Consider the following 17342-nt stretch of genomic DNA (forward strand, 5'->3'; position numbering starts at 1 on the left):
TGGTTGAAACATTATCTTAATTATATGCCACATTGGGTACCATATGCCATATTGAGGGGACTTTTGACTATTCAAAACACATGTATTTTCCGCCATCTTCAGATGATATATTTTGCATCAAAGTGACAAACAGCCAACAGTTACTCCACTTGTCCTTCATGCATAGAGCATTTCCTCTAATATGCCATCCACTAAAAAAGTTTCAGTTGAAACTATTGCATCAATTAGCATGCATAAGAATGAGCCAGTTAGATCTCACGCTGGTTGAATATATTTCAATGTAATAGTCCTATTTCATGATCTTGGTTACATAGACAGATTTTTGCCCTTTCTTTTTGTTGTTGGCCATAATCAGTTATGTATAAGTAGTGATTATTCTTTTCTACTTCAACTATTCAACTAATCAAATGCAAGTATTTCTATTTTCAAATGCAAGTATTTTTAACTTTGAAAATTGTGAAAATTATTTTCTTACAATTTGATTGGCTCGTATATTTTGGGTAGCAGATTTGCAAGAACCACTACCTAAAATTTTCGAATAAAATATTTATTAAAGTTTAAAACCAATATAATATTATATGATAAATTTCATATTTGATTTTTCTACGTTAGAGCTGCCAATTCTTTTCTAGCATTTCCCTAGTAAGGTTTAAATTCAATAATAATTAAAAGTCTTCCTATTTCAATTTTTAATTTTTAATTTAAATTTTCATGTCTGATTTTTAATTTCTAAAATCATCAATTTATTTTACTTGGTATTTTGAGTCTTACTACTCTATTAATAGTCTTACTATTATAACTAACAATACTATTATAATTGACAATAAAACATATTATAACTAACAATAAAACATATAGAATAATTTATATTATAATAATAACATTACATTAATATGAAATGTTAATTAGATTAAATACTATCAAATATTACTAGCACAATTATTGCTTTCTAACTATTAAATTTTTAACTTTCAATTATTAGAACTTTAGACAAATACATGCAACTATGTGGCACTTGTTATCATAGCCACCTAGTCTAGTCATGGAAGAGTTCACCTATTTTCTTTTGGTAAATCAGAGACATTATAAATAATGATTAGAATGTTAGAAGAGAACACAGTCATATAAGAGTTTAAACATTAAAACCAAAAATAGTAGGTCTGTCAGAAAGGAAAATATATGAACTTTATTCAATACAAATCTGAATCAATTTACAATTTATTTGTAAAACACCATAGCTATGAGGAGTCTAAAATGTTTTAAATTCTACAGCCTTTCAAAAAAAATTAAAAACAAAATGAAAACAATTAAGACCTTTCATGCTCTCAAGGAAACTTAAAAGATCAAGCTTCCCAAAACTTCAAAATCCCAACAAATAACTTATGTTCTTTCAAATAGAATCTAGAGCTTCAATATGATACCTTGGACAACTGAAATAACTGTCATAGCCCTAAACTAATGAATTAGAAAATTCTAACATAAAAATATTATTAAAAATTATTTGCAATTGAAGTAAGATTGATAAAAATGTAATAAGGTTACAAAAAAATTTAGTTTGAAAATTTGCCAGAAATTGCAAGCATAATTACACAATCACCTATTGACATGGATGTTCTGAGTGAGACAACATCTTGAACAAAAACTCAATACCTAACAGTTAAGATTTTTTCTAAACAAATGCCTTAACAACTCAAATAGCTCTCGCGCTAGGCTAGCATCATAGTTGAATCTTTTAGGGCACATTTGTTTACTGATATAGGAATTAAAAATTAGAATAGAAAAATAGAATGAGAATGAAAATGGGGAACGAGAATAGAAAAGGGCAATTCCAATCTTGTTTGGTTCACTTGGAATTCAATTGGGAACATGTTAATCCATTGTTTGATTGTACAAAAATGTAATAGAAATAAGGCTATTTTTTTTATTTTTTTAAATATTTCATTTAAATTTTTTTGTTTTAATTTATTATTTTTTTGGTTAATTTTTTCAATAATGATAAAATAGTTAATTTAATTTTTTTAAAGAAAAAGATATAATATAAAATTTTTAAAATTATTAAAAAATTAACAAAAAAATTAATTAATAAAAATCAGATTGGGAATAAGAATGGCCTTATCAAATAACAACTATTTTTGGAATGGATATATGTTCATTTTAAGGGCAAAATTGAAATATGTTTGCCTATTCCCTATTCCAATTTGAGGTACCAAACAAAGAATACATTTTCTATTCCTATTTCAGCAAACAAACGGGCCCTTAAATCTTTGTATTAATTACCTATCACTGGTAGCCCCAGTGCAACCCAAATTGTGTTCTCCAATCTTTTTAGTACATCCACTATCAATCAATGTGCCTCACTAGAGACAAAATTTTAAAATTTTCTACAACAAATAAGTAAGGAATGTGTTATTCAAAACATTGAAAGAAAATGATTTATTCATTAAGATGTATATTACCTGGTGCCAAAATGTTTTTGTGGCCTTTGAATGTCATCAAATAATTTAAGAAAAATATGAGGTAACAAGTGATGGTTGATCACTTAGCTCTATTCCATTCTTAAATATTTTGTAATCAAAGTCATGTAACCATCTAAATGCATAAATTATAAATTCAACACATGAATTATTGTATACCCAGCTTCTAAGAAAATGTTCATGCAAAATGCCACAAGACTTGACCTTTAGATGACAACACCATAATTTCATAGTTGCACATGATCTTTTTCCAATTTTTCAAACAATTAAATTTAAATGACTACCCAACCGACATTTACATAGGAGACAATTAAATTATTAAATTTTTGTATGCTTTCATAGTTGCACATGATCTTTTTCCAATTTTTTGAAAAATTAAATTAAAAAGACTACCAAACCGACATTTACATAGGAGACAAATAAATCATTAAAATTTTGTTTAATTTGTAAATAATGAAGACCTTAGTTTGGAGGGAATATTTTATAGGTAGCAAAAGTTCCAAGCCATAAAATTATTATAAAAGAGGGGTGAAAACATTAGTCCTTGCCATAGAGCAAGGGACTTATTAGAATATAATTGGTTTGTCCATGGAGCTTGCCCTTCACCTACTTGTTAGAAGTTGAGTTCTCCAAGTCTTCTCTGACACTGTAGCTCCAATGGTGAAGACATTTAATGTGGTAGGTAGGTTTGAATTCAAAAATAAGTGAGAAGTTTGTAGTGTGGATAGAAAGCAACAAAAGGGGGGAATGTTTTCTCATTCAAATAGATTCTAGACATTCTAAGTGATACAGAAGTCAGAAGAGTAGCAATAGTAGAAGATTTTATAAAAGTGTAGCAGCATAGATGAATGTATTTTATGGGTTTTGTGAAAGTGAATGTTTTGTCTTGTATCAATAGTAATTGTTCTAGACTTATTGTATGCAACTATATGTTGTTTTAAGTTTGTTTTAGTATTTAGATATTTTCCTTTTTGGGTTTTGTAGTTTTACTTTCTAGATTTATAATAGTTTGAATTGGTTAATAGAAAGTAAGAAACCAAGAAAACCTACCCATCTCTAGTATATTATGTTTCTAACCCTATCTCATTTTTATATATCTATGTTGTGCATTTAGTTATTCATCAAAACTAAGTAGCAAATCTCTTTGTTTGCGTGTATTTCATGAAGTGTTATTTCTTGTTTCTTCTATAATTTAATACCCCTATTTATGAGTGTCAAATTTTCCTCAGTGTACTCTTTACAAAGTGTTAACACTATCTCAGCTTGTGTTATTGCTGAGTGACTCAATTCCTATTGACCGAGCTACTTGTTCTTTACCTTTGCTGAGTTCCCCTATTTTGATTGAGTAACTCAGTCCTCCATGTCGAGTTAGTCCTTTTCAACTGAGTGAATCGACATCTTTTGTTGCCAAGAAGCTTGGTTGTTCTCTATCGGCTACCTTGCTGGTTGTTTTTGTTATTTTTGACATGGTATCAAAGCCATTAGGCCCAACATCCTTGTGAGTTTGGGCATTCTTTTTGGGTCTTGAATTTTTTTGTGTAGGAGACATGGCTAGAGATGAAGGAAAAACTTGGTAGTAGCCACTATCCTTTAATGGAAAAAATTATGATACTTGGGGAAAGAAGATAAGAACCATTATTCTTGCAAATGATGTATTAGATTCTATAGTTAATGAGTTTAACGATGTAACCAGCCCATCACAATATGATTCCCTCACCAACAATCAAAAGATGTAGCTAAAGCAGTCAAGAAGGAAGGATGCGAAAGCATTAAGCTTGATTGAGGCAACCATGACAGAGGTCGTTTCCCCAAGATAGAAGTAACTAATTATTTGAAGGAAGCATGAGATATACTTCAGAAAAATTTCAAAGGGAGTTTGAGAACCTTCAAATGAAGGATAATGAGTCAATCACAGACTTCAGCTCAAGGATTTCTAGTTTGATAAACTTGTTGAAACCAAATGGAGAAGATTATGAGGAGCAAAGAATAATGAAAGAGATATTGAAAAGTCTATGTCCAAAGTATGATAATCTTATGATGAGCATTAAAGAGGCAAATGACCTCACTACTTTGACAATGGATGAGTTGATGGGTAATCTCCAAATCCATGATCAGTACATCAATAGATCATCAACATCTTCCCTATAGAAAGGTTTTAAAGCTCACACCAATAAAAGAAGTAGGAGGAGAGGAATAAATTACTCCAATAAAGGCTCTAGAGGCAGAGGTTGTGGAAACTCTAGAAAAAGAAATGCTAAAGGAGAAATTATAGGATGAGAAGGCATACAAGAGGCAAAAAATAGCTCTCAAAATATCTCTAGAGGAGGCAAGAAAAAATTCAACTCTAATAAGATGGATGTGGAGTATCATTATTGCCACAAATTTGGGCATAATGCAAGTGAATGCTAGAAAAAGAAAGGTGACCAGTCAAGGAAAAGTGAAAATGTGGGTGAAGCAAACAATTCCACAACCTTCATCATGTGCAACATTGGTGAAGAAGTCAGTTTTAGGGTATAGTATTTGGATAGTGGTTGCAGAAAACACATGATTGGTAATAGAAACTTAGTTTTCATTTATTGATAAGAATTTCAAATATGAAATTGAAATTGGAAACAATGGAACCATTCTTATTGGGGGCAAAGGATCTATTATGGTTCGTACCAAGCAAGTTGAGAAAAGAGAGATTCAAAATATTCATTTTTCCCTGGGTATAAAGCACAATTTGATGAGTGTTGGATAGCTCATTCAAAATGGTTATAAAGTGCTGATGAAAAATGACAAGTGTGTCATTCATGAGAAAGATCAGAATAAGAAGATTCTTGCACTAGTTCAAATTTCAAGGAATTAGATGTTCGCCTTGACGATAGAGACATGTTTCTATTCTAAAGTTGTTGCTACACCTCACAAGTATGCATGTGTAGTAGTATATTAGAAATCATCTTTAAGGAACATGATTGAAGACCCCTCAAAGATATGACATCTTAGGTATGGATATCTTGGTTATGCTAGTTTGAATTTATTGTCCAAGAAAAGAATGGTAGATGGGTTTTCCATTATTGTAGAGTCATGTGACAAGTGCAAGGCTTGTATTTTGGGTAAGCAACATAGACTTCCCTTTAATTCTTGTAACTCTAGAAGAGAAAGGGAAGTCTATGATAAGATTCCTCTTGAGGCATGGGTAAGACATAGATGGATAGTTGAGAACTTGAGGGCATTCGGGTGTATAGCATATGCACACATCCCAAAGGTGAAAAAGGAAAAAGTTGGATGACAAGGGTGTGAAGAGCATCTTCATTGGTTATAGTTTAGAATCAAAGGCATATAGACTGTATGACCTTGTCACTAAGAATATAACCATTTCAAAAGATGTAGAGTTCAATGAAAACCAATCAAGGGATGGCTCAGTGTATAAATCTGTAAGCGCTTAAAGTAAAGTGTCAATAATTGATGAAGAAGATGAAGTTGGTGATCAATAACATCAAATATAGACAACTCTGGATAGTTCTAGATTATTCCTAACAAAAGTAGACAGAAAGAAAAACAACCATAGGTAGCAAGAGATTTAACTCTGAGTAGTTATAGAAAGCTCTAGATTTGTGAATAATAGGTACAAAATAGTAGTTGTAGCAGTAGTGAAATTTCAGACCCCACTTTCAACTCCCCATTGCGAAGAAATACCAAGCATCTAAGAGATCTATATACCAAGATGAAAGGTATGATGAAGAGTTTGATGAGATTCTTAACTTTGCATTATTTTCTCATAGTGATTCAATTTATTTTTCTAAAATTTTGAAAGAAAAGAAATGTTGTAAGGCCACGAATGTGAAAATAGATATAATAGAGAGAAATGAGACATGGTGGCTAACTAATTTGCCTCCCAAGAAACAAGTTATTGAAGTTAAATGGGTGTATAAGAGCAAGTGCAATATTGATGAAAAATTAGATAGGAATAAGGCATAATTTGTGGTCAAAGGATGCAAACAACAGTATGGTGGAGATTATGATGAGACTTATGCCCTAGTTGCAAGAATGAAAAGTCTGTGTGTTGTCATTACAATTGTAGCCAAGTAAAAATGGAAGGTGCTTCAAATGGATGTAAATTCTGGCTTCTTAAATGAAGTGTTGAAAGAAGAGGTTTATGTGGAGAAGCCACCATGATATGACATTCTGGATGAAGAACACAAAGTGTATAGGCTGAAATGAGCTCTTCGTGGGAAAAACCAAGCTCTATGGGCATGGTATAGTAGGACTGATTCATATTTGATGAGAAATATTTTTAGCAAAAGTGATGGTGAACAAACTCTCTACACCAAGGCATCTGATAGTAAAGTTTTGATTGTTTTGTTGTATGTACATGATTTAATTTTTATTGCAAATGACAATTTCCTAACTAATGATTTTAAGGAGGCCATGACAAGTGATTTTGAAATGATAGATTTGGGTCTCTTGAAGTCTTTTCTAGGCATAGAAGTAAAACAAATGCATGATGGCATCATTATCTTTCAATAAAAATATGCAAATCAGATATTGGAGAGATTTAAAATGTAAAGTAGTAAGGTAGCCCCAACACCAACAGCTACAGATCTAAAGTTGAGCAAGGAAGATTGCAGTAGGAATGTGAATCTAACATTATATAAAAGTATGGTTGGAAGCTTTATGTATTTGATAGTAACTTGGCCTAATATGATGCATGCAGTAAGTTTGATTTTTAGATTTATGAAAACTCAAAAAGATCCCCATTGGCAAGAAAAAAAGAGGATCCTCAGGTATGTGAATGGCACCAAAGGATTTGGTATTTTTTATACTATAGAAAATAATTTTGGGCTGGTTGGATATACTGATAGTGATTGGGCTAGAAGTTTGGATGATCAGAAGAGAACTTTCAACTATACATTCCATATATATTTGGGTGCAATTTCACAAAAATCCAAGAAGGAATCAATTGTTGCCCAATCATTAGTAGAGGCTGAATACATAGCAACAAATATAGCAGCATGTTAATTTATTTTGCTGAGAAGAATCTTGGTAGATTTGAAGGAAAAATGAAAGGATGGAACTGCAATCTATTCTAACAATATTTTCTCAATAGCATTGACAAAGAATCCAATATTTCATGGAAGAAGAAAGCATATTGAAATAATGTATCATTTTATTAGAGATTTGGTTAAGAATGGTGAAATTAAGATGGATTATTGTAAGTTTGAGTAGTAGCTAGTGGACATATTCACTAAGCCATTAGGCATAGCAAGTTTTGTGTGCCTAAGAAGAAGTTTAGACATAGTTGATTTAGATCAGTAGTGATCCTTGTTTTGTTGGCTTAGGACAAAGGGGAAGTGTTAGAATTTACTTTGTTTGTCCCTAGAGCTTGCCATTCACCTTCCTATCAGAATTTGAGTTCCCCAAGTCTTTTCTAGCTTTGCAACTCCAATAGTCAAGACATTTAATGTGGTAGGTAGGTTTGAATTCAAAAATGAGAGGCAAGCTTTTTGTGTGGACAACAAGAGACAAAGGGGGGGGGGGGGGGGGGGATTTTTGCTCATTCTAATAGATTCAAGACATTCTAAGTGACTCAAAAGAGTTTAGTAGAGCAGCAACTGCAGAAGGTTTTAATAGACCGCAATAGCATGGATGATTGTATTTTCTTAGTTTTCTGAAAGTGAATGTTTTGTCTTGTATGAGAAATGATTGCTGAAGGCTTATTGTATGTAGTCATACGTTGTTGTAAGTTTGTTTTTGTATTTAGATATTTTCTTCCTTTTGAGTTTTTATAGTTTTACTCTCTAGATTTGTAATAGTTTAAATAGGTTAATAGAAAACAAGCAAGCAAGAAAACTTTCCCATCTCCAATATATTGTGTTTTTGATCTTGTCTCCTTCTTTTTATATATTTTTACTATGCATTTAGTTATTTTTCAGAACTGAGCAACAAATCTCTTTGTCAGTGCATATATTTTTTGAAACATTATTTCTAATTTCTCACATAACTTAATACCCTTATTGCTGAGTGTCTATTTTTCCTCATTCTTGTCTATACAGAGTGTTAACATTGTCTTGTCTTGTGTTATTGCCATCTGACATGATTCTTATTGACTGAGAAACTCAGTCTTTACCTCTGCCAAGCTTTGTTATGTTGACTGCGTGACTCGATTCTTTGTGTTGAGTTACTACTTGCCAACTGAGTGACTTGACGCCTTGTGTTGCCGAGAAGCTTGCATGTCCTCTATTAGCTCATTTCCTAGTTTTTTTTGTTATTTTTGATAGGACTAACAATGTTGTCTTGAAAATTATTCAAAATTTGAGGCTACAGATCTAGTGCAAATATTGAAAGATCATAACCTGAATCATAAACCATGTTATCTATCTTCTATGAGGCATATTTTCAAACATTTCTTACATGCTGTTCAACAACATAGAAACACTACCTATGACTATGAAAATTCATTTAACTTGATTAGATCGATCACTTTAAGTTGTCAACTCATTCAGTACATAATTCTATGTCATCCTAAAGTATGACAAAGTCCAAACATCAGACTGCTTAAACATCATGCACCAAAACTTAATTTGTAAACTAAAAGTATTAAAATATCAAAGTTGATTTATTTTTCCAAGCTTAATTTTTTATTTTACGTGATGTTTAAGCTCTCACACACAAAAAAAAAATGGTTTACCGAACTTGCCAACTGTTCTTATCAAACTTTAAGAACACTGCTAGTCATTCTATAGGGGCCCATTTGGTTATGAGAAGAAGTGGCGCAAAATAAGGTTTCAAGGGCCAAAACCTGGTTATGGAGGAAAAAAGAGGTGCTTGGATCATCAAACATAGAACCCAGTTTCTCCTTTCCTCTTTCAATTTTGCTCCAAAAATGGAAGAAACATCATCCAAAAAATAGGTGGAAGTTGAAATGAAAACCCGAATTTGGGTTTTTATTAATGGGTTTGAATAAACCGTTATGTCCATGAAATCTACCTTAGGTTTTTGGAAGAGAAAAAGTGCATTTGCCACTATTTTGTTGTGTTGTTGTGGGAAGACAAGGATTTTTGCTATTCTATTTTTGTGTTGTGGGAAGATGAGGGTTTGTGGTGTTTGTTGTGGATGTGGCATTTGCTAGGTTGTGGCCATGGCATTTGCTGGGGTTTCTCTACTTTGGATGGCAATGGCAGCAGTGGCTTTGAACATGACTCATTTCTCCACTTTGAACAATGGTGGCAGCTTTGAACAATTCTCTTCTCCCACCCACCTTTGCATATTGGTTTTTTTTTTGGGGTTTTTTGTGTTCATTCAAATGGTAATAGTTTATTGCAGGTCTACTTAGAAAAATAGTTAATATATGCTCAGGAATGAGTTCTAGTATGTGCTCACACCATTAACTCTGATTACCTATATATATCATAATTAAAGTTTTGATTTTTTGTACCCATAGCAATGAAATTTATAGCATATCAATAGCTTTTATCTATACATAGCTAACCTATACATAGTTTATCATGGTTCTATTTCTATCTGCTAATTGCTTAGCAATTTAGTCAATATACATGGTAACTGTTTGTTTCAAATCTATTTAAGAAAATAATCAATATGTGCTCACTTATAAATTCTAGTATAGTGCTGTGAGAGATCAATACCAGTGAAATGAACAACTAAACTTTGTAATAGTTTCTGGCTATTTGTTTCAAATGTGTTTACCAAAATATTCAATATGTGCTCACTAATAAATTCCAGTATAGTGTTGTGAGAGATCAATACCAGTGAAATGAACAACTAAATTTTGTAATAGATTCTTTCCAATAATGAGTTCTAGTATAGTGTTGTGAGAGATGAATGTAATACCATTAAATAGAGCGAAGTCATAAACTATGTATGGATCAACTATCTATAGATCAATTGCAATTAGGGCTTTTATCTATACATAATCAATATGTGCTCAATATATGCTCAATAATGAATTCTAGTATGTGCTCATGTGATTAACTATATATATATCATAGTGCCAATCATAATAACCATATCATGGTTCTATTTCTATCTACTATCTGCTTAGTAAAACAATCAATATATGCTATAACTATTTGTTTCGAATATGTTTAGCAAAATAGTCAATATATCCTATAACAATTTGTTTAGAATCTATTTAGCAAAATAGTCAATATGTGCTCACTAATGAGTTCTAGTATAGTGTTGTGAAAGATCAATGCAATACCATTAATCAAAGTGAATCATGCCAATGAAATGAACAACTAAACTATGGATATATCAAGTATGTATTGATCCATGCAAAATCATTCAACATACTTATGAGGTCATAAACTATGTAGAGATCAATGTAATACCATTAAATGCAGCCAACTCATAAACTATGTATGGATGTCTATCCTATATTTATCTAGTACACATGGAAGATCAATGACAATCATGGCTTTTATCTATACATAGTTGACCTATACATAATTTATCATGGTTCAAATCTGTTTAGCAAAACAATCCAATATATGCTATAACAGTTTGTTTCAAATCTACTTAGGAAAATAGTAAATATGTGCTCAGTAATGAGATCAATGTAAATCATGCCAATGAAATGAGTAACTAAACTATGTATACATCAACTATACATAGTTTATGAGTTCATAAACTATGTATAGATCAATGTAGAAAGAAACTCTATTCCCACTACCAACAATGCTCCTTTTCATCTTCTAAAAGATGAGCCTCAGTTTTAGCAGACACGATAGTTTATTAAAACACATTCATAAAAACCCAAATTTAGGTTATAGTTTGTACATGTGTATGTGTACATAGATACATATGAGTATGTACATTTATACATGTGTGTACATGCATACATACATACATACATTCATGTGTGTGCATGTACATACATACATACATTTGTGTGTATGTACATACACACATGCATACATACATACATACATGTGTGTGTACGTACATACATACATACATACATGTGTGTGTGTGTTTGTGCATACATACATACATACATGTGTTTGTGTATGTACATGCATGCATACATACATGTGTGTGTACGTACTTACATGCATACATGTGTGTGTGTATGTACATGCATACATACATGTGTGTGCACATACATATACACATACATGTGTGTATACATATAGACAAATGGAATTAGTATTATGCTTTCATTGGTATAGATAGATTACATGGAGTAGAGTGACACATTATTGTAATTTGTTCATTATGGGCTTATGATCCTCAGTAGTTGGTACTCTTTTATGTATTTGAATAAATATTTTAATTCTTAATGCAATGAGGCTAGCAAATAATCATGTTGTATCTCGATAGGTGATAGTTGATATCTCATAATTGATAGTGTTTAAATTGTCCACATTTCAGGTCATTGATGGATCCTATGGAGAGTATAGAGGAACAAGGAAGCATAGTTAGGAACACCACATACACCTGCATTCTCACAAATTTTTTTTCTTTTGTTGGCATAGCCAAAGTACTAGTAGCCCGAGAAGGCAGTCAAATGGGTAAATGAATAAGAAAAGGAAATTCCTTTTGTAGAGACATTATTCATTCGAATGAGGTGGATTTTCATGATCAGATTCGGATGAGTAGGGCAACCTTCTTTTCTCTAGCTTGTATTCTCAGACTAAAAGGAAGCTTGAGAGATACGATCCACTTGAAGTTAGAGGAACAACTAGTAATGTTCCTTCACACCCTTGGGCACAATCTGAGGAACTATAAGATTTCTCATAACTTTGGGCACTCAGGAAAGATAGTTAGTCGATACTTCCACAAGGTTTTGATGGCTATCTTAGCCCTTCATAGAGATTACTTCATACCACCTGGTCCAAGCACTCTTCTCAAAATTAGTGACAAGGATCATTTTGAACCGTTCTTCAAGGTAAATAACATATTGTTACAAGTTTATTTTCTAGAATGTTGTCCTTATCTTATTATTACTTGACCATACGTTTGATCAGTGTATCATATCCCATAGGATTGCATTGGAGCCATTGACAGAACCCATATTCTAGTGTGAGTCGATGTCGACATATAGGTTAAATATTGTGATAGAAAAGGGAACCCATCGCAAAATGTTATGGGTGTCTACTCCTTTGATTGTAAGTTTTAGTACCGCCTTGCTGGTTGGGATTGCTCTGCTATAGATAGCCATGTTCTAGCCTTAGCTCTATCTAGATCAGATCCACTTGTAGTTCCCCCTCATAAGCCAAATCACATTTTAATATACTCAAGGTTATGCTAAATGGTTCAATTATTGACAATATACTTTCTTTGTGTAGGAAAATATTATCTAGTGGATGTTGGATATCCAAATGCACCTGGATTTCTTCCTCCTTATCAGTGTACACACTACCACTTGAAAGAGTGGTCAAGAGAGAACTTAATAAACTCTGCACATGAGTTGTTCAACCATCAACACCCCTCTCTTAGAAATGCAATAGATCATACGTTTGGTATTCTGAAGTGGCATTTTCCAATCTTAAGACAGGCAACATCTTATGATATCATGACACAATCCTATATTGTTTTAGCATGTTGCATACTTCACAATTCCATTACGATAAAGTTGGCCTTCCATTGGAAGTAGCTATTGAAGAGGAAGATGATCATGATGGGATAGAGGTACCACTACTTGAGACATATGGGTTGTCTCAGGAGGATAGAAATGAGTGGGCCCAATTTTGAGAAGATATAGCAAGTAGGATGTGGGAAGATTATAGATCCCGAGAATAAATGATTTATTAGAAGGCAATGTGCTTTATATGATTAACTTGATGTATGCATGTACAATGATGGTGTGTGATTTTGTTATTCTGGTATCAGTCTTTACTACATTCTAATTAAATAAAAAGAGCATTAACTTAAAATTTCACACCTACCTTATATACAAAAACTATTGATCATATCTGAAATACACAATCTGATGTAGGAGCATCCAAAGGTATAAGGGAAATCCTGTGTCACCCAAAAAAATGTACTTAGACTTAGTTTCTGTTTCATGTGTTTTCAATTCTGGATACCCATTTGGGTCAAATAAAGGTTCCAACTCTCACAGTTCCACTATCAATGTTCTAGGATAGAGTATTTGAACACCTTGGGATACGTGTAAATGCCAAAAAATAGGAGTATGTAATTGAGACATCATTTTGGTGAACTAGGAGGTGAAAATTTTCCAGATGAATGTAGTTGCAATTTAGAGCATTCCAGAAAAAGAATCAGGTCAAAAGGCACCACAGTTTGAAAGTTATCGCAATTTTACATTTTGTGGAGACCTCCTAAGAATGCTTCAAAGTCAGGTTAGGGGAATTAAATGACCTCAAAAGCGACCAAAAAATAGGGGACGAGTGAAGCTGGTCCATAGGGCTATTGAGCACATCGAGAGCTTTCCAAAAATGTAAACGATTTGTTAATCATAGCTACGGTTCAAAAGTTATGCCTCCCAGAAAGTTCAGTTATCATTTTTTGATTCTTCTAGATTTGCACCAACTTCTAACGTAGCTTCTGGAGCCTTCTACTTGGTCGGTGGATGCCTACTAGCACTTTCTAGAATGTACTCCTAGTCCTTAACCCTCTGGAATCTATTTAAGGACATTACTGGCATTGTAAAAGGAAGTTCGGAGTGGAAATTGAGAGGAGGTACCAAAAGGAGAAATTATCTCTAGTTTTGTGCTATTGTAAGACCTTAGCGCATGTTTTGAAGTCTGTTTTCTATGTACTGAATGTACTAGCTTATTTTCATATTTAATACAATTTCCCTTTTCCTGTTGTGTCCATTCTGAGCTTGGGTTGTGTCCCCATCACAATCCAACTTGAAATGTAGACTACATTTTTTTAAATGTAAGAAAGAAAAATTATTATGCATCTTTGCATTGAGAAAGTACAATAACATGTTTCATAATAGGGCTCATGACTATTTACCTACCATTGATATCACCATTTTGTCTTGCTATTAGTTTTTTTGATGCTGATGTGTTATCATCAATTATTTATTAAAATGTGTATGATCTAATAGCAGTAGCTTAAATGTCCCCCAACTATTCCTCCTATCTACTACCTCAAAACCACTCAAACTATCACATAATGTAGTTGAATAATGTTTATCATCTTCAGTTAAATGCTTTCAAGTTTATCAAATGTTACCCTCATTGCATTAGAATGTATTAAAAAATGATATTTAAATTTTATCATCTTTAATTTTAAATGAAATATAGCAAGGAGTAGAAAATGATGAGGATCATAAGCCCACTTGTAACAAGAGAACAATGAATTTGCTGAAAATCCTATTTTTTTTTATGTTACTCCTTCCTGCATTCCATTTAAATTTAAAGACTAGTAACTTTCAATTTTAGTCATATGATTACTTTAAATTGTAATATGTTTACCTATTCAATATGTTAGCCTCATTCCATTACGATGCATTACAAATTGATATTTCAAGTTTATCACCTTCAAATTTAAATGAAATATAGGAAGGAGTACACAATGGCATATACCAAGCTCATGATAAGCATGGATGGATCTAATCATATCAACTAGATGTGTTCTCCCATTACTTTGAGTGATATAGATGGATCCCTCACTGCAAGCAACAAATCTTCTTCTTCAAAGAAGAAAATGTGGACAAAACCAATGGAACACAAGTTTCTAGACTTGCTCCTTGAAAAATTTCATCTTGGATGAAAAGGTGAAGGTGGTTTTAAAAAAGAGGCGTGGACTGTGATAGAGAGGACATTCAATGTAGGGATGAACTTGAATATGTCATGAGATCATTTTAAGAATAAGCTGAAAACATCGAAAGCAGGATATAGAGTAATGAAGGACTTGAAAAATACAAGTGGGTTAGCTTGGAATGAAGAAACTCAAACTGTGGATGTTGAGGATTCAGTGTGGGATGAGCTTTTGAAGGTAGGATGATCTTTTTACTCTTTTCATTGCAAAAATTTTCCCTTCTTATTTTAATAATGAAAAACTTACAACCTAATCTATCTATTAATGCTTACATGTAGAGGAGAGAATTCAAAAATGCAAAAATGTATAAGAGGTCACCTTTCCAATATTTCAATGACTTGGTTGTAATTGTTGGCAATGACATTGCTGAAGGGTTCGCAGCTACAACACCCCTTGATGCTAAAGAAGGGCACCCAATGAACAATGCATTTTAATTGCTTGATGAGGACGATACCAATTGTGGTACACCTCTTGATAGCCACCCAAATTTGATGAAGATTTATATCATTCCAATCAGTCAAGTGCAAGTGCTAGAGGGACTCCTCCACCATCATCATCAAGGAGGGGAAAGAGGAAGAAGACATCTTTGTCTACATCATTGGATGTGATATGTGAAACTATGAAAGAACTGAAAGATGGCCTCAGTAAGCCTTAGATATTAAAAGTGGATAGATCTAAAGAGGATAATATTTTGAGTGCTACATATACTACTCTCAAAGCTATCCTTGAACTAAGTTGAGTAGTTTTTGTGAAAGCATATGATACCTTTGTGCTTCAATGTGAAAGAGCCAAAGGGTTCTTGATGATGGATGAGGTGAAGAGAGTGGATTGGATTGCAATGACATTTGCTATGATTTATCTATTTCAGCTACTAGCTGGATTGCAATGACATATGTTGAATGATTACTTTGTTCAATGGTTTTGCATTAATCTCTAATAGCGCTAAACTAAAATTATATTGATCTCACATCACTATATTAGAACTCATTATTGAGCACATTATGACTATTTTATTGGCATCTGAAGTAATTCCCATTTATCAGTTGCCTTAGTATAATTGTTTTGCATGGATTAGTTTATGAGTTACCTCTGTTTAATGTTTGGCATTGATCAATACATAATTTAGGTGTTCATTTAATTAGCATGATTGGCATTGATCACTACATAGTTTTGTTGTTCATTTCACTAGCATGATTCGCTTAGATTAATGGTATTGCATTGATCTCTCATAGCACAATACTGGAACTCATTAATGAACACATATTTACTATTTTTCTATACAAATTCTAAACAAACTGTTACAACATATATTGGACTATTTTGCTAAACAGATTTGAAACAAATAGTTACAACATATATTGATTGTTTTGCTAAGCAAATAGCATATAGAAATAGAACCACAATAAACTATGTATAGATAAAAGCCATGATTTCCATTGATTTTTCATGTATACTACATAAATATATGATAGAAATCCATACGTAGTTTATGAGTTGGCTGTATTTAATGGTATTGCATTGATCTCTACATCGTTTATGACCTTATAAGTATGTTGAATGGTTTTGCATGGATCTATACATACTTGATATATCCATAGTTCAGTTTTTCATTTCATTGGCATGATTCACTTTGATTAATGGTATTGCATTGATCTCTCATAGCACTATACTGGAACTCATTCATGAGCATATATTGACTATTTTGTTAAACAAATTCTAAACAAACAGTTACAACATTTATTGGACTATTTTACTAAATAGATTTGAACCATGATAAACTATGTATAGATAAAAGCCACGATTGTCATTGGTCTTACATGTATACTACATAAATATAAGACAGACATCCATACATAGTTTATGAGTTGGTTGTGTTTAATGGTATTGCATTGATCTCTATATTGGACTGTGTTGCTAAAGAGATTTGAACCATGATAAACTATGTATAGGTCAATTATGTATGGATAAAAGTCATGATTTCCATTGATCTTCCATGTATACTACATAAATATAGGATGGACATCCATACATGGTTTATGAGTTGGCTGCATTTAATGGTATTGCATTGATCTCTATATTGGACTGTTTTACTAAACAGATTTGAACCATGATAAATTATGTATAGGTCAA

This window comes from Cupressus sempervirens, chromosome 5 (assembly GCF_028749045.1).
Source record: "Cupressus sempervirens isolate cs-2001-9-10 chromosome 5, ASM2874904v1, whole genome shotgun sequence".
Taxonomy (NCBI): Eukaryota; Viridiplantae; Streptophyta; class Pinopsida; order Cupressales; family Cupressaceae; genus Cupressus; species Cupressus sempervirens.